Here is a 19,892-nt window from a genome sequence, read left to right on the forward strand (position 1 = left end):
ATGTGCGCGTGCGTGCGCACTCGCGTGTGAGTGTGTGTGTGTGTGTGTGTATAATAATATGTCGTTTGTTAGTATACCATACGGCAGGGGTCACCAAATGGCGGCCCGCGAATGCATTTTAACCGGCCCGCAGACTGAGAGAAAAAGCCAATAATTTCATTAGTTTAAGTTAAATAATTAATTATTGGTGTATATTTTTTTATTTAGAAATAAAATATTTTTGGCCAACCGGCATATTATTATAATAAATATTATGTACCTATTTTGAATTTTTATGGACCGCGAGAATTTTCCGAATTCTTAATGTGACCCGCGGAAAATATTAATTGGTGACCCCTGCCATACGGTATTATGGTATCGCCGTGTCGACTATCGGTAGATAGGTAGGTCGTTTCATGGTGGTATATTATGTTGACATGTATATAGTAACTTGTGTGTACCTAAAACTCTAAAAGTAGTAAGTACCATTTATCTAGGTACCTATATAATTTTTTTATTTTTCATTCCTACATAGCCTATTATGAAAAATACTGCGCATACATACCTACAATAAACCAACGAACCAGAAATTAATAAGTACCTATAGGATTACGAGACATCGTATGCTCATTGCTGGTTTGAAACACCATATTGATTAACTACCTTTATCAATCAGCTATAGTTTTTAATACCAATTAAAATGAATTTATTATACAGGGTGATTCTTTTATCAAACAACACTCATTATTTAAAAAAGTATTGACTTTTTTCAATTTTTTTTTTTTTTCAAAATTGTAGATTTACACTCTTCTTGAATTGTTTATTATTTTTATATTTTTCACCCTTATATTTATTATATACACCACCATCAACTTTTGATTTTCAAATGGTAACCTATACTTCAAATTTCATAAATTAATAAAGCTATTTTTTTAATTAATTATTACGTTAAAATTTTGAATTTAGCGCTAGTAGTTTATGAGTTATAGGTATTTAAAGTTTAGATTGGCAGAGTGGAGTGGTACGGGGTTACCCCGCAAAATGTTTGTCCACTACTCCGCTTGTCTAAACTTTAAATACTTATAACTCATAAACTACTAGTCCTAAATTCGATTTTTATGTATCAAAATTTTTAGAAAAATATTCTGCTTTGGAATATGAAATTAAAAAACTATGTTGCCATTCAAAAAAGTAAAAAACTTAAAAAATGATAAGGATAAAAAATATTTAAAAATATAAATTTTTAATAAAAGCGTTGGTTTTTTAACAACTTGAAACTATGTAAAACAATATTTTGAAAAAAGTCAATACTTTTATAAATAATGAGTGTTGTTTGATAAACGAATCACCCTGTATATAGGTACAAGGTACATGGATCAGTAGATAGTTCAAAGCCTATACGCAATACGCTATAGATAATATAAAATATAAAATATAATATATAGGTTATAAATTGATAGGTAGGTATACAGGGTGATTTTTTTTATCATGAACCACTCATTATTTCAAAAAATATCAATGTTTTTGAAAATATTTTTTTACAAAGTTTCATGTTGTTAAAAAAACAACGTTTTTATTAAATAATTATGTTTTTTTAATATTTTTATCCTTACATTTTTTTAAGTTTTTTACTTTTTTGAATGACAACCTAGAGTTTTAATTTCATATTCCAAAGCAGAATATTTTTCTAAGTATTTTGATACGTAAAAATCGAATTTTGGACGAGTAGTTTATGAGTTATAAGTATTTTAAGTTTTGACAAGCGGAGTAGTGGACAAACATTTTGCGGGGTAACCTCGTACCACTCCACTCCGCCAATCTAAACTTTAAATACTTATAACTCATAAACTACTCGTCCAAAATTCGATTTTTATGTATCAAAATACTTAGAAAAATATTCTGCTTTGGAATATGAAATTAAAACTCTAGGTTGTCATTCAAAAAAGTAAAAAACTTAAAAAATATAAGGATAAAAATATTAAAAAACATAATTTTTTAATGAAAATGTTATTTTTTTAACAACACGAAACTTTGTAAAAAAATATTTTCAAAAACATTAATATTTTTTGAAATAATGAGTGGTTCATGATAAAAAAAATCCCCCTGTATATAAATTATACTTTGTTATTGTGTTACGCGTATAATACCCAGTGGCGTAGCAAAGGGGGTTTTGGGAGTTTGAACCCCTACTATACAGCATTGACATTTTTTTTCTTAATAACTGTTTTACTTCTATTATTTATACCAAAACTAAATAAAAAAACTTAGTTCAATTTCAACTCTAACTTTGCCTCCTCCATTTCATAATCATGGCTATGCCACTGCATGTAGGTACCTATACGGCTATAGCTGCGGGATGCGGCCTGCCCGTGATTACATTTATATTATTATTTATTTTAATATTAAATATTAATGTCTTGATATCTATGTAATATTATGTTAAACCTACGTTACAGATAGGCGCAGACAGAGGGAGGGGGGCTTGGAGGGTATATATTAGCACCCCCAATTTCAAAATTAGCACCCTCAAATTATGTTCGTGTTTAAACTTAAAATTCCATCAGAATACCAAAAATAAAAAGGCGGTAAAAAAGTAGTAAAAAAGTCTAAAATCTAATGTAAACTCCGTCAATTTTATTTTTTTATCTGTAATGGCTATATAAAAACTTTGCAAGTGTTTAAGCCTCACTTAGGTAAAACTTAATAATATGTATATCTCAACCAATTGTTTATAGTGTTTATACACGGAAATATTTTTGTATAATAATTATATTATTTATTTGCAGATGGACCAGCAAAAATTAATAATCTTAAATAATTATGTATAGATGAAGCCTATAAACAACAGAGCTACGATACAAAACATGTTAAAACAGGAAAAGTGTATCCCTAAGCCCCATAAAGTTAAAAAATATTTGACCAATTTTTATTGATATTAATACAACAATATATTTATATAATACAAAAAAATTAATTAAAATACCTTTAAAAATATATTGAAATGTTTTTTTTTTTGTAAAAAATTATTAGACTTATTATTAAAATTATTATTATTACTTTATTATAATACTAACACTAAGTTATGTGCTACTGATTTTAAATATTTATTGTTATTAGTTTCGTCATAGCCTTTTACAACAGCAATTAACCACTATATACATTTTTATACTTTGGCCTTTTTTTTTTTTTTAGTACACCTGCTATTTTTTGTTCCATTTTGGCCTCCTGCAGACTTTGTTCTCGCTTTATTATTATTAAATCTAATCGCAACAGTTGTTATGTTATATTTTTTCGAGGATACTTTTACCCGTGATATTTTGTCATGGAATATTTTTGCAGGGATATTTTGTCGTGGAACCATAGAGATATAATCATAGGCGTGCACGGGAGGGGGGGGGGGTGCAGGGTATGCAACTGCACCCCCAGCGAATTCAGCTTAGAAATAGATAGATAGATAAATAATACTTTTTAAGTTATAATTTTTTTCCAACTCGCGGTCACACGATGAGTGCTACCAGTGCTTATAATAAGTATACGAATCTACATTGTACGAAACACGATTAAAATCGACAATCGTTTTCTGTTATCGAAGTGTGATAGTCGATAGATATAGTAGCTATATAGACACGTCATCTCGAATTATAATTTATAATTATTGTTAACATAGGTAGCTAACATTAGCATTAACATTGACTTTTAAGAAAAATACAATTATTAAAATTATTTTTAATTTTTTTTTTTTTTTTTTTTTATTAATCCTGGCCTGACTTGTTATGTGGCTAGGTAACATACTAACATTTTCAATCTGTTTGTACTAAGCACCCTCGGCAAAAATGTCCTACGCACGCCGATGGATATAATACAGTGAATATACCTATATATTATTACACTATATAGACAGTGGCTTATTTTCAATAATTTTTAAAAATTTTAAAGATCATATGATAAAGCTTATTTGTTTCATCTTACCTACTTTGAAACGAAGCGATACTCCTACTAAAATAACGCAACTGTCTGTATTGTAGTTTAATCATCAGAAAACCCGTTGAAACCGGGTGATTTGAACCTTAAATCCCCCCTCCGTAAATAGGTCATTGCACTTACCGTACTTATATCTTAATATTCGTCGATTTCTTCTCCCAGTAAGTTACGCGATTATATAATACATTAATACTACAGGAATACCTAGTGAAATACTGAAATAATATAATATATTATTTTCAATTTTGTAATGTATACTCGTGACCAGTGGATATTGTAATTGATATTTAGATCTTATATTATGTTGTGCCTTGTGCCGATATAATATGTATTGTTTATAGCTATATTATAATAGTAGCTAGTATATTGTATACAGTCTGATATCCTACGATTGCACTATATATGCGTCTATATATGCCGCTAGGGCCGCTACATATCTAATAATATGGGTAAGTAGGAACACTAGGAACTGTTTATAATAATATTAATACAATATATTTTTAATCTATTGACTATCATGACTCGTAATAATATGCCTATAGGCTATAATACCAAAATAACTAAACAACACAACATACGAATTGGATGATTTTAAGACTGTTGTATATCATGATAGATCCAGTATTGGCAGTATTGCGTTTATTTTCATATAGGTAGTTGATATAATTCATACAAGGGAAATAAAATATAAATATTCCACGAATATCATATTATATTCATGCGAGTACGCGATTTTGTCGAGTGTCATTGAATGGGGTGGGTATTCATTTTTGTATTTTGTCCCACCTATAAAAATTAAGTTCGGTGGCACTGAATTAAAGATGAAGTTTTGAGTAAATTTTTCTTTGCAGCTTACCTATTGAAAAATATGCAAAATCTTTTATTTGAAATACGTAATGCAATTTATATATTAACTGAGGGTTTTATAATTTTACTGATTGCAGTAACATTTTCGATTTGATATTGTTAAAAAAAATTAAATACAATCGCTTGAATATTGTTGGCATTGTTCATATCATTAGGTATAATAGGCTTGCCACCTATCGTTATAATTTTGAAAAGATAGTGATTTAATCGGTGTAATTAAGACAATTATGATAATCATATTATCTGTAACACTGAATTTTTAAACAATATGGTGTGTTAATGGTATCGATAGAGCGATAGCTATAAATGAAATACCATCAGAAACGCAAACGCAGCACAGTCAGACGGTGAACAAGAACTGATATTCATATAATCAGTCATAAAAATGAAAATATCATAAAAAACCTTAACACATTGACGGACAGTGAGGATTGTCAAAAATAAGATAAAGCATGCCTAAATAAATCAATGTTTTAGTACTGCTATAGCAGTAGGTTTTTTAGAACTGCTATAGCAGTACTGTCCCATTACATCAAATTTTGATGTACGTATGACAAAAATGGTATAATACTGCTATAGCAGTAATACAATTTTTTTTTATTCTTAGCACATATTTTGTACAAACAATGAAGAATAAATAACTAATTAATAAAAAGATAATATTTTTAAAGATGATAAGATTTATTACAGCAAATAAAAACATATTAATAATAATAAATGTATTAAATATATACCTAACTATTAACAAAGGTAAAAAAAAAATAGGTTTCCTTACCTATACTTACTATTACTGACGTATTATTGTAATATTTGTTGATAGTTTATAGTGCATAGGTACGTTATAATACAGACAACACGTATATTATTATTATGATGGAAACGCTGTACGGTATAAATATAATTATCAATAGAAATAACGTGATAATATTTAATATCTATTTATAACATCATAATTATAGAAAAATAATATTATATCGGCCTTATTTTGTCAGTGCCCAATATTCCTTTATGCTGTATGGGGACAGTACAACTTGCTCTTTCATTATGGTACCATTTAAAAAAACACTGCTATAGCAGTAGTGTCACTATTCGGTCGGTTTTTACAGTACTGCTATAGCAGTAGGTATTATTCAAAAGTGTCCACTGGCATCACCAAACAAAAATACTGCTATAGCAGTACTTTTTCGTGACTGTCCGTCAATGAGTTGATAATCATTAATTAATATAGAAATACATATGAGTTCACAGACTCATAGTACCTAGTTGATATTAAAATCAGAATTTAATCAAAAACTAAAGAAATGGCACATGAAGTATAAAGGTATATTATTGCAACTATAATAGTAGGTAAGGATAATTTTTAATTTGAAACAAATGATAAATCATTACATTTAGAACAAATAGTCTCAGCAAAGCTTGTCAAATCAATTTATTACTATGAATAGAATTTTAAATTATTGATAATCATGATTAAACACTGAAAATTTAACTAATAATTATACATACCTATTACCTACGACCTATCTTACTCAAATACAGTCATAATTAATACTGTAATCGAAAATATCTAAAAAATTGTTGGTCGATTATTATTAGTAGTATTGAAAAATAGTATTATACTGTTGAGCTACAAATGCCTTTAGCATCTAGTCAATGAACACACTTCTATCTTATTCGGCTTTCATTTAGATTTTTTTTTAAATATGTTTTATAAATAATCTATTTATATAAGGTCGGCCGCACACCAAATATCAATAATTTTTTTTTTTTTATTATTATAAGCCACAACAACATGGATTATTGGATTTTGTTATACATAAGTAATGGGGTAATATAAATATATGTATAGATAAAAAGTGTTACATTTTATACATGTATAGAAAAGGCAGTGGGAGAGTTCTCCCGAGTAGCATTTTGGGTGCACTGAATGTTTTTACCAATCAGTAATTCTATGGTTCAAGGCACGGTGAAAATCTGGTTCACTGCACTGTGTTTTTAGAAAAATGAATACCGAATTTTTACATGGGATGCACCGTCATTTAAGAGTGCAAATGTCGGTTTAAAACCAGTGTAATGGTGCAAATAAGTATCTAAATAATTGTGCATTTATAGTGAAATCGTCGGTGAAGTTACCGTGTTATTGTTAATTTTACAACTGTTAATTGTTCATGCTTTAGTCGGGTCAGTTACCGTTTTATAGTTAATTTAATAACCATTCATTTTCCGTGGTTTGGTTGGTTAAATTACGGTTTTATGGATCACTTTATAACCAATAAAAAAATTATACATTTTTAATAATACAAATAGACTTTTATTTATATATTAAAAATCAAACAAATGTCTCAATATAATTAACAATTCAATAAATATATATTGATAATAAAAAAAATCATAATAATTAATAATTCAACTAGTCTTTAGTTTGTAAAATAAAAATTCAACAAATTCTTCAATATAATAAAAACTTAAAAACAAATGTTAATTAACTTTCATATCTCAGAAATAATTAAAAAAATTTAGTCATCATTATTTGCGGTTACTTTAGGTGCATGTCTTAAATAATTATCCATCACTGATGTGAATTTTTTTTGGTCTATAGGTGTCTTTAGAAATCCGGACAAAGATTCTATAAAAAGTAATATCAATTTCAATTAGTTTATTTATTATTAAATATAATATTATAAGATAGTCATAGGCGTGTCCAGACCTTCTTTGCAGGACAGTTCTCTGCACAACGCAGTAGCATATCAGGGAGAACCGGTGAGGGGGAAACTGCCAACCCCCGCCAAAAAAAAAAAATAAAATAAAAAATTCTGTTAGGGTTTGGGGATATGACTCATGAATCATCCACATATTGAAAACCAAAAATTTAATATTAAATTGATAAAAAAAGGTTTATATTATTATGCACTGAAATTTACAATGTAAGTTTGATCAAATTTTGCAGGCCATTCCTGTGTGAAAATTTATGTTTATTTTATTTAAACAATAATCAACTTTATAGAAGACCAGAACTTATTACCAGACAATTCACTTTTTATTAAACAAATCAAAAGTTTTTTCTACTAGCTGATATATCTTACCTATAGCTATATAATTATTAAATAGGCCATATAGGATAATAAGTTATGACTAAATTGTTTGCTATTAATTTTGTATGAAACAATTATAGTTATTAAAATATAAAAATTGTAGATATAACAAATATTTTTCATAGATAGTATAAGATTGTATACATTTTAGATTTAAATGAAATATTCAAGTAGGTAATAATCAGTTTACAATAAACAAGTCATATGGAGTATGAGTAGTATAGATGTACCATTCCTGGCGCACTTTTATTTTTATCAGTAAAAGATCACAAAGAAAACAATGTGTAAAAAGATCAGACAATTGAAATGCAATAATTATTAAAATATTTTTCATAGAACTTATGATATTAATAATTTAAAATTGAAATGCAATAATTATTAAAATATTTTTCATAGAACTTATGATATTAATAATTTAAAATTGAAATGCAATAATTATTAAAATATGTTTCATAGAACTTATGATATTAATAATTTAAAATTGAAATGCAATAATTATTAAAATATTTTTCATAGAACTTATGATATTAATAATTGAAAATTGAAATGCAATAATTATTAAAATATTTTTCATAGAACTTATGATATTAATAATTGAAAATTTAAATGCAATAATTATTAAAAAGAAATTGAATACCTTAGTTAAAGGAATTGAAATGTATAATAAAACAATGGATACAACTATCAAAGATTTTAATAAATTACAAGAAAATGAAATGCAAAATGAAATAGAAAAATCAATATTAAATAATAAAATATTAGTTAAGTTTTGTAAATATGAATACTATATTACTAATAATAAAAATATTAAAATCATGAAATATAATCTAAATGCAATCCCTATTAAAGGAAATATTATAATCGTCGATAATGGACACAATATTTCTGGAAATGGAAAGCCTTATGCTTCTAAAATACTAGAATCACCAACTTGGCTCGAAATTTGTAAGATAGCCAATGATATGATAATTACAACTGGTACTTTTTTATTCAAATATCTTCATGATATTTGTGTTTTTCAAGATTTAGGAAATATTAAAATTTGTTGTCTTGGCATGGGAGGTACAGATTCCGATCACAAATTGCTTAGAATATAACTAAATAATCATCATTTTTTAATAGAAATATTTCTATTAAAAATATCTTAATAAATTATATTTAAATAAATTTTTTATAATTGTCAATAAATTCTAAACATAAATGTCCACATATAGGTGGATCATCATAGTTTTGAAACTTGTCATTGTTATACCACAGATTATCATCACCTAAATAATTTAAAATTTCAGGAGGAGGAGTACTCGAAAATGAATCAAAATATATTTTATAATTTTTTATTTTTTTCCATGCAACCCAATGAGAACCATTTTGAGTAGAATTATTTAAATTAAATATCCCACATTCATTTAACCAAGGTTTTTCAGGTAATTCATTTATCATGAAACAACCTCTAAAATTTTTTATATTATTTCCAAATTTTATTATATCAAAATTACTTAACGGTTCGATATTTATATTTTTAACTTTACTCCAAAAAGTTGTATAACAACCTGGATAATTTTTAATGTTTTTTCTAAATGTTGATATATCGAAATTAATCATTTTTTCGATTTTTTTTTTTTATTTGTCTTCAATCCAGAACCTTTATTTTTTTCCATTTCTTTATTGTGACGAATTATTTCCTCTTCTATTTTTTTCTTATGTTTAGTATCTTTATAACTATCATACAATGCAATTAAAGCTGGAGTAGCTACTGCTGCAGCTTCTAGAAAAGGTAAAATTAATGGTAAAAATCCACCTTTAATTTGCTTCGGTGTAATCTCCAACCTTACTCCAGAATTTTTTTTCTTGGCATTTTTTAATTTATCTATTTGATTTTGATCTAAATAATATTTATTTTCTCCTTTATATATTTTATCACTAGCAATATGAATTGTTGCATTAGAATTTTTTTTATGAGCTTCAGCCAATTTTTTTTTATGGTTTTCAGTTAATTTAAAATGCATTTTATTATACAAAATATTAAATTTTATTCAAATATTAAATTCATTCCTAAATATCTTTTTGTTTTCATTACATTTGCAGTTGTCAAAGCAGCAATTTTTTCATTCAAAGAACTATCAGAAGCATAAAATCTTTCCATTGCTTTTTGTTGTAAATTTTTATCAGCGATATGTCTTGTTTTAGTATCTTTATGATCTTTATAAAAATAATCATGTTCTCTTGCATATTCGTCTAACTTGTTAATCGGGGGAATATTTTTATCTAAATTTGTAAATGGTCCTAGATAATTATATCCAGGCCAATGTATCGGAGGTAATTTTGAACAATTTAAAAAATCATTAAAAAACCCTGAACCTTTTATAATATCCTTTGGTAAATGTGAAATATACGACATTAAGTATTCTACACCTTTAACGGGAATATCAATTATCTTTTCTATTTTTTTAATACAAAAATTAAGAATTTCAAGTTTTTCATCATGATAAGTGTTTTTTCCCGATCTTTCTGCAGATGATATAACATGTAGTCTGTCAATTAATTGTTTAATATTATATTCTAACTTATTTGTTGTTTCTTTTGGTAAATTTAACAAAGATTGTAGTAAATATTCAACACCTTTTTTGGGAGTATCAATCAGTGTTTCCATGTTTCGTTTAAACAAATGAACAATACCAAGTTTTTCATTATGAAAACCATAATTTCCCGCTATTTCTTCTGCTAATATAAAATATAGTCTGTCAATTATTTTTATTATATTATCGATATAAATAAATTCAATAGGATTATTTGTATATTTTATTAAACCTTCTCCTTTGGGTAAACTTTGTGATTCTTTCAGTGTTGGTGATTTATCTTTTTTTGATGTTTTTGGTTTACTTTCTTTAGTTTTTGTTGATGTTAGTTTAATTTTTTCCCAAATAGGTTTAATCATTTCATTATATTTAGCACTTCCACTTGATTTAGGTTTTCCTGTGTTAATATCATTATTTTGGTATATTGAATCTGTTTCAATTAATATTTTTTCATAATTTTCAAAATCTTCTTTTGTATAAAATTCTGATTTTGTAACATCTGTATGAGTTAATAATCTCCACATACCTGGGGTTAGTATATGTTTTTTTCCATTTAAAATTATATCATCAAAGTCAAATATTATAGGGTATTTTCCGATCATGAATTCATCAGTTTTACTTATATAATATATTCCAAATGGATTAACACCTTTAGCTTCATTTGGTAAAGTTGGTAAATATTTTTGCGCATTTTCACCTAATATTATTATATTTTTAGGCATAGGAGATTTATTTGTTGTTATTAGTGGAGAACTTTTAGGTGTTTTCATATTATCTTGATCTTCTGTTAATCGTAATAATTCTGGATTACGAGGTTTATAAGGAGTAGGTATTATCATCTTTTGAATATCATTATCGGTTTTAATAGCAACCTCTTTAACATCATTAACAGATGATTCAACATTTGATAAGGCTTTTAATATTGGTTCATAATGTTTTACTTTTTCTTCTGATGTATATTTATCGTTTAAAACTGTTTTTCTATAGTTATTTTGTAAATTTTTTTTAAGATTAATTATTTTTTGGATATTTTTTGGTGTATATTCAACGTGCCCGAGAATAGGGGACGCGTTATTGTTGTCACCTTCATCTTCATCTTCATCTTTTTTTATAAAATTTAAATTTTTTTCGGATTGTTCTAAATCTGATTTTTTAAAAGTTTTTTGTAAATTTTGTCTAAGATGAATTAATTGTTTCATTTTTTCTGTTTCGTTTTCTAACTTATTTCCGACCTTGGAATTGTTTTGGTCTTCAAATGTTATATTTTTTTTAATTTTATTTTTTAATTCATTTTGAATTTGTTTGATATCCATTTATTAAATAAAAAAAAAAATTTTCATCGTTCATCAATACTTAAAATATCATTACCTTTATTGTCATAGATAACATTTTTTATTATGTCTATTGTTATGAAACCATATGTTTTTATTTTATTTTTTTTATCATATGTTTTACAATAAGTTCTAAAAATGTCTTTAAATTTGTCTAATGGTATAATTTTACTAATAAAATCGGACCATATTTTTTTAATATAATAATTTGATTGATTAAAAACAATTAAAACAGTTAAATTATTTCTTATTGTTTTTATATCTACTGAAGTATAACTTTGTGTTAAATAAATAACACTAATATTCTTTGATCTCGATCTTATAAAATATTCCATTATCAACTTTTGATCTTCTAAAAGAAAATCATCAATAACCACTACACTATTAGGTTCACAATCATCAACAGATATTATATCACCATCAGAAAAATGAATGTTTATAGAAGATATTCCATCAAATATTTTTTTTAATTTTTTATAAACTGGCTGATCAATATTTTTTGTAAAAATATATAGATTTTTATATGGAATCCAATAACTTATAATCATATTATACAACAAAGTTGTTTTACCACAGCCAGATGCTCCTACCACTAAAACTCGTGAAGGTATTTCAAATAAAGATTTTTCTTTACTATCATCTTCAATATATTTTTTTACCATTAATTTATCCATTTATATAAAAAAAAAAATATATATTTGCTATTATAAATAATAATGTATAATATTTTTAAAAAATACGATCAATATATTGAAAGATCTCAATATAAAACTTTTTTACCTTTGAATAATTCACAACTTAATACACCTAATAAAACTACAATTTTTAGAATAGATAATATGGATGATTTTCTGAGCATTAAAGATGCAAAGTTTTATATTTATGGTAGATATTTGCAAAAAGATGGAAAAGATTATCCTAAAGATTCAAAAATACAACTAATTGATAATTTTCCTGCATTTTTATTTACTAGAATTGAAGTTAAAAAACATGGTAAAGTCTTGGATGAAATCGAAAATCCAGGAGTTGCTAGTACAATTAAAGGTGTGTTAGATTTTTCTGTGGATCCAAACGGACCAATTATAAACTCAGGATTTTCAAGTAAATATAAAGGTGGAGGTCGTTTTAATGTAATGGGTAAGTTATCACAATTCGGATTAGGATGGTTTAAAGACCAAATATATCCTGTTTTCCAAGGTGATATGGAAATAAGTTTTACGAGAAATACAGATGATGATGCGTTAATAAAAAAAGTTGTTACAGGTACAGAAGATGGAAAAATTATTATTGATGAATTTACAATTAAAATTCCAATTTTAGAATTCAATCCTATGTATAAAGTTTTATTGTTAAATGATTTAAAAACAATTTCTCAAGAAAAAAAATATATTTTTAATTTTAAATCATGGCAATGTGTTGAAGAAAGAAATATATCAGGAAAAACCATAAAACTCGATTTAACAACTCAATATCGAAGTCTTAATAGTCCTTTGTTTGCGGGTGTGGTATTTCAAACAAACAAGTTAAATACTCAAGAACATGATCCTTGTGAATTTGATCATTGTAATGTGAAAAATTTTAGGTTTGAAATAAATGGAAGACGTTATCCTGAAGAAACTCAAGATTTAGATTTTAAGAATGAAAAATATTGTGAAGCTTATGATAGTTTAATGGATTATAAAAAAACTTTTCATAAAACTCATCAAGAACTTCCTTTGATGTATAATGATCCAAACGATTTTAAAACATTTAGAACAATATATCTTGTAAACATGACTAGACAACCAACAAATATTTCTGCAACTAAACAAAATATTATTTTACATGTGGATTTCAATGAAGATTTACCTAAAAGTACAATTTGTTATGTATTTTTCATCAGAAATGATGAATTTTTATTTGATATTGAAAAAGGAACAATTGAAGAATCTTTTACTAATTAAATTAGATAATAGATTTACACTTCTTTTAAGAGAATTATTTTCATGTCTTTCTGACAACAATAATAGTACTCCACCTCTTTCTGGAATAAATTTTTGTGTTTTCAATAGAAATATTTCTATTGAAAAATAATTTTAATATTTATTTTGTTTTTTTTAGTAGGAAATGAGGGTGGGTGGGTCCAATACACCCAGCCCTTTCTTTCTATTGAAAAATAATTTTAATATTTATTTTGTTTTTCTTCAATTAGATCAAGATAAACAATAAAATCATCACCAAAATTAACAATATCACCATTTTGATCAAGAATACATATTTCTATCTTTTGAATTGTTCTTACATTTACTTGTCTGTACATTATTGAATTACATCTTATAAAAGGATTATTTGAATCATAATAAAAAACAAACAAAAGTTCCTCTTCGATAACTTTTTCATCAATAAATGAAACAGACTTTTCAATTATGTTGCAATGTACTTCTAACAATTGTTTATTTATATTACTATCTAATTTTTCAGAATCTCCTACATGTTTATATAAAAAATTATTATCAATCCCTAAACTTAATTTTAAATTTTCGTCTATCAAACAAGTATTTTTTGAAGTTAATTTAATAAAATTATTATCATTTAGTAATTTGATATTTGAAGGTAATATACTATTCAATTGATCAATTGAATAGTTACCTTCAATTTTAGTTTTATATATTTTATCAGATTTTTTTGTTTGGCTAAATATAACACCGTTTATATTTTTTAAAAAACATTGTGTATAAAAAATTGGTTTGTTTGATCCTGTTATTGTATATTCAATATCAGGACCTAGTTTCCATGAATCAGGCCATACCCTATTTATAGGGATTAAATATCCCATATAATCAAAACCTAAACAATTTGATAAATATTCATCAAAACTTAGACCGATTGAGGCTGTAATATTTAAAAAATCATCAATTAATTCAAGACTTATTTTAGGAAAATCATAACAATTCATTAAATTTTCAATTTCATTTATTGTGTATATTCCTATTGGAATTTCAATCTTCGGTATTTCACCATTTCTACCTAATCTAATTATACATTTTTGATCTATATTTATATATTTTTCTTCGGAAGTAGGACAATACATTAAAGTATTACCAACTAATGAAAAATCAAATTCTGTATTTTCAAATCCTAAATTTTTTTTAAATTTTTCATCTAATTTATAATAACAAGGAGATTCAATTTGAATTTTTTTATTATTATAAGATAAGAATACCGGTTCAATTAATTTATTTAAATATGAAATGCTATATATACCTTTTTTTATATATATTTCTCTATGTTCAATTTCTATTTTACAATCTGATTCAATATTAATCAAATTTAAACTTTTTAAATACATTGATTCGAGACCTATTTTGAATTTATTATTATCATTGAATTCTGGTTGTGGTAAATGAATATAACCATTTTTTTTTACTTTTATAAATACCATTTATAAAAGTTTATATATTTTTTTTTCTAATTTATTCAAAATCAATCAAATGCATTGATTTTCCTTTGTTTAATTTTTTCATTCCTTTATAAATAAGATTAAATTTTGTTTTCGAATTTTTATATAACGATATATTTTCATCTGTCATTTCATCATTATCTAAATATCTATTTGGTAAAAATACTCTAATTTTATTATCTAATACAACAGTTATTGTTTTACCATGCTCTGTATCAAAATATTCGAAAGAAGTCACCTCATATTTTTTTCCTTGTTCTAATGTATCTAATTTTACAAAATCATATTGAGTGTTGCCGCATTTATTTAAAGATGCTTTAAAATTTTCCATTTCTATTATTTATTATAATAAAAATAAAAATTTTTAAACATCGAAACATTAAAACATACATTTAAGCATAACAACATAACTATGTAAATCAATTAATTATGTTCACGTTGTCGTTGTTGATTTTCATATGAAAAGTTGCCGTGCAGATCTGCACGTCGACTTTTTATATAATTAATTATGTTCACGTCGACGTTTAGTGTTTTTACGTTGTCGTTGTTGATTTTCACGTTCACGTTCACGTACACGTTCACGTTCACGTTCACGTACACGTTCACGTTCACGTTCACGTTCACGTTCACGTACACGTTCACGTTCACGTTCACGTTCATGTTCACGTTGTTCTATTATCTTTATTGTCACATTGCGGAAATAAAGCATATTCTTAAGTTTCTTGATTTCATGTTCATATTCTTCACACTGTTTTTTACGTAGTTCGATTTGAGATAATACCAGGTTAAATATATTATATTCATTATAATCACTATCACTATCATATTTACCATTTTCACGTAGACATTGTTTATTTTCATGTTTACATTCGATGATCAAATTAGTAGGTAATGAAAAAACAACATAACTACGTTGAATAATTACGTATAACTGTATAAGTATAAGATGAATAATTACGTATAATAATATTTACGTATAATAATAATAATAATATATAATATATCAACGTTTGTGTAGCTAGACTGATTATTTTTTTTAACATCCGGTATTGAATATCTTATCATATATATATATATATATTATGAGGTTTTTATTTATCGAATTATTTAAATAGTGTTTAAATATCATTTATACATGTCCAAGTGTTGTAGCCTGGTCAGTTAATGCGTTTGTTTTAAATGTGTTCTTAGTAAGATCGTAATTAGTGGGGAATGTGTGGCGCCGCATATTCTCCTGCTAATTTAATCATGCTTTGAAGACGTTTACAGTAAATTGGATAGGTGTAGGCGCCCACCTATCTAGTTCTACTGAAAAACTGTAGTTGACGATCAACAACACTTGGATAATTTCTCCCTCCCACGATAGCTTTACAGATATCTGTAAAAGAGTTCCGGCCTCCTTTTTTCATAACGGGTATCTGTAAAGCTGGGAATGATTTTACCGATTTTTTGCATTTTTTTTTCAGATTTTTTTTTTCAATTGAAAATATTTGTTATTATTATTAAATATTTTAAAGTCTGATAATTCATTTAATAATTGATATTATCAAGTCGGAACAGCACAGATATTATTTATATACTTATCTACACTACATACTAAAAGTTTACCCCTCACTTCATATTTTTGATTTAAGTATAACTCCGGTAATATTTATGTTAGAAAGTTCATTTTTGCTTTAAACATTTTTAATTTTAATTCTCTTTAAGTCCCCCTCATAGTCTGATAGTCTAAAATTATTTCCAAAGATTTTTGGAAAAATCAAATAAAAATTTTTGCAATATAAAATGAGCGATGAATTATTACAAACTATACATTGTCTTAAATGTAAAAAAAGAACAAAAAATTTAAATCCTATTAAAATGCAAACAGTTAATGGTCGATGGAGAATTTCAACAAAATGTTTGGATTGTAAAACAAATAAAAGTAAATTTACAACATCATCTGAAATTGAACAACCCGTCACCAATAAATCTATAAATCAAAATATTTCAAATAATACAGACAAATTTTTATTAGCTAAAGAACTTCATAAACCAGTCAGATTAAGATTTCCTAAAAGAAGGATTAACACTAAAGGTATTGATGATCTATGGGCTGCTGATTTAGTTATAATGAGAAATTATTCAAATGAAAATAAAGGTTATTGTTATATAATTACTGTTATAGATACTTTTTCAAAATTTGTATGGGCATTACCACTCAAAAATAAAGATGGTATTAGTGTTTCAAAAACATTTGAAAAAATAATAAAACAATCTAAATCACAAAAACATCAACCACCAAAATTACTACATGTTGATAAAGGCTTGGAGTTTGTAAATAAACATTTTAAACAAACTTTGGAAAAATATAATATTCATATGTATCATACTCAAAACGAAGAAAAATCTGCAATTATTGAGCGATTTAATAGAACATTAAACAAAAAAATGAGAATAAAATTTGAAATGCAAAAATCTAAAAAATGGTTTAACATTTTACAATCTTTAATAGATGAATATAATTTTGATGATATACATAGATCTATTGGTATGAAACCTTGTGAAGTAAATAAATCTAACGAAGACCTTGTTCTACGCAAATTATTTTTTACAAAAAACAAACCTAAATTAAAAATAAAATTTAGCGTGGGTGATAGAGTCAGAATAAAAGCTTATAAAAAAACATTTGCTAATAAATATAGTAAAAATTGGACAACAGAAATATTTATAGTTAATGAAATTTTAAACACAAGACCTATAACCTATAAAATTATAGATTTAAACAATAAAGAGGTTGAAGGGAGTTTTTATAACGAAGAGATGCAAAAAACAGATTTATGTGAGTTATTAACTTTAACCCGTAGAGGATCAATGTTAATAAATTACATAAATTCTAATAAATTTTCTATATTATTGTCTCCAGATATTATGTATTGTTATTTTTAATCGAAATTATTCTATTAATAAATTGAATCTAAAAAATAATAATATTTTTTATAATAAATAATGAATATATTAAATATTACTGAACCCTTAGTTAAAGAAATTGATAACAATAATAAAATGAATATATTAAATATTACTGAACCCTTAGTTAAAGAAATTGATAATAATAAAATGAATAACAAAAAAACATATCCTCCCAAAATTTGTGATAAATGTAACTTAACAGTTGATAGCAAAAATTGGGCTGCTCATTTGAAAACTATTCGTCATCAATCAAATGATATAGATCAAACAATTGTACCTTTTAGATATAATAAAACATACAAAGGATTACCAATTAATCAAGAAAAACAAAACAAATATAATTATTTGAAATTAATGAAAAATGATATAAAAAAATATATGAAAAAATTTTCAAAAAAAGATAATTTATATGTTGAATTTTGTGCTATTGAATATCATGATAATACTGAAATAATTAAATATAATTTACATAAAATTCCAATTTATGGAAATATTTTCATTATTGATCAAGAAGATGATAATACTAGAAATCCTTATATTTCTAAGCTATTACATTCACCAAGTTGGTTAGAACTTTGTAGAATAGCCAATGATATGATAATTACAACAGGTAATTATAGACATCGTTTTCTAGAAGATGTTAAGGTTGTTCAAGATTTAGGAAATATTAAAATGTGTAAATTTTTTATGGGATCTTAATATTAAAATAATATTAAATTAAATAAATCGACTATATGTTTCACATTGTTTTTAAATGACATGAGTTAAAGGAAGTGATATCTATAATACAACAGATGAGAGGTGGGATAGTAAGTAGGTCAACTCTTATCTGTTTTTAAAAAATGTATTTTTAATAGAATAATTTCTATTAAAAATTTGAATGTAAAAAAAAAATAATATCCTCTATAATAAAGAATGGAAAGTTTAAATAAAATTGATTCCTTAGTTAAAGGAAATGTTAATATTAATAAAATGGATAACAAAAAAACATATCCTAACAAAACTTGTGATAAATGTAACTTAACAGTTACTTACAAAAATTGGTCTAGACATTTGAAATCTATTCGTCATCAAACAAATGATGTAGATCAAACAATTAAACCTAAGTTTAATAAAACATACAAAGGTAGAACAACAAAACAAATAAGACAAAAAAAAGAGAAAATACCAAAAACAAATAACAAACAAATAAGAACAAAAAAAGAGATAATACCCAAACCACATAGAGTTTTCAATTTTAGTGCAAAAATGTTTGAAAAGAACAACATGATTCGCCCTATTTTAAAAAATGAAGAAACAGCATTTCAAAGTAGATTAAAAACTTATGTTATTAAAAATAATAATATGGGTATTAAAGATGTTCAAGTGTTTTTAAATCGTTTAGATAATTCAGTAATAGGACAACTTAAACATGCATTAAAGAAGAAAAATTTAAAAGTTAATATTATATTTCTTGCTATATATAAGAGAGGTACTAATGAAGAAAATATGGAATATAAAGAATATAATTTTAAAACAACAAATAAAATTTTAACTACAAATTCTGACTTAAATGATTATTATACAAATGAAAAAATTAAAATTTTAAATGAAATTGAAGTGTTTGAAATGAAAGATTCTCAATGGAGACTTCATCAAATTTTAAGTTTGGGAATAAATATAAATAAATATGTTC

Source organism: Diuraphis noxia, unplaced genomic scaffold (genome assembly GCF_037042655.1).
Source record: "Diuraphis noxia isolate RWA-SAM2 unplaced genomic scaffold, SU_Dnox_SAM2 contig0001, whole genome shotgun sequence".
NCBI classification, from domain to species: Eukaryota; Metazoa; Arthropoda; class Insecta; order Hemiptera; family Aphididae; genus Diuraphis; species Diuraphis noxia.